The following is a 959-nucleotide window of genomic DNA, read 5'->3' as shown; positions in this document are numbered from 1 at the left end:
ATTCTTGGTTGTTCTTGGTCGATTTTCAGATTCTTCACCTCGTTCATCAATGTAGCCAGTTGGGCTTCCATGACAGATTGTTTGTCTAATTCTAGCATGCCCGGCTTCCTTACTGGGCTCATCCTTTCTAGTGGCCATTAGAGACATCTTTCTGTAGTGTCTTCTATTATTTCGTACCTAGATTCAAGAATTCCTGTAAAGAAATATCCTTCTGCAGCAAAGACTAAATGTGATTCAGAAGTATGATCAATCCCATTATAGAAAGACTGTCAAATTCCCCATTTATCCACCCTATGGTTTGGACATTTTCTAATGATGTCTTTATATCTCTCCCAAGCTTCATAGAGATTTTCTCCATAAAAAAATCTAAAGTTAGAAAGCTCTGCTCTAACATCAGCTTGGCGAGACATAGGAAGAAATCTCTCTATAAACTTAATAGAGAGTTCCTCCCATGAATGTATATCCAGGGGTGAGAGTTTTCATCCAAATTTTGGCTTTTGAGCCCAAGGAGTGAGGGAAGAGCCTCATTCTCATGCTTTCTTCAGTCACACCCTCAGTTCTGAAATTATCACAGATATCTTGAAAGTTTGTGAGGTGTGTGTAAGGATCTTCTGTAGGGATTCCATTGAAGACTCCAGCTTCCCTGATCATGTAAAATATGATGGGTTTTAGTTCAAAATTAGAAGCCACAGGGGGGAGGATTACTCTTCATTCTGGTATGTTCCTTAAAGGAGCAGCCAGTGCTATGAAGTTCTGTTCAGGAGGGATATCTTCATTATTATTATTGTGATCAGCCATTATTTTCACAAATATTTTCCCTGAGATATCTTTTTCTCCTGTGTAAAGTACGTTCTGGTTCAGGATCAAAGAAGAACTCAGCTATTTCAGTGGAGTGATGAGAATCTGTTTCAGAATCTTCACTCATAAACAATAAAACACAGATAGTATGAACAACAAAA

General features: G+C 38.3%; 1 non-coding gene across 1 annotated transcript; it reads left to right on the top strand.

Moving 5' to 3' along the window:
- Positions 1–288: 288 nt before the first annotated feature.
- LOC133298098 (small nucleolar RNA R71) lies at positions 289–395 on the top strand. Its single transcript, XR_009749734.1, has one exon. It is a non-coding gene; the product is annotated as a small nucleolar RNA R71 (small nucleolar RNA).
- Positions 396–959: the final 564 nt, after the last annotated feature.

This window comes from Gastrolobium bilobum, unplaced genomic scaffold, assembly GCF_033153095.1.
Source record: "Gastrolobium bilobum isolate Gb01-03AN ecotype WA unplaced genomic scaffold, APGP_CSIRO_Gbil_v1 utg826, whole genome shotgun sequence".
In the NCBI taxonomy this organism is placed as follows: domain Eukaryota; kingdom Viridiplantae; phylum Streptophyta; class Magnoliopsida; order Fabales; family Fabaceae; genus Gastrolobium; species Gastrolobium bilobum.
The sequence above is the reverse complement of the archived record's forward strand: the minus strand, read 5'-3'. Positions and strand labels throughout refer to the sequence as shown.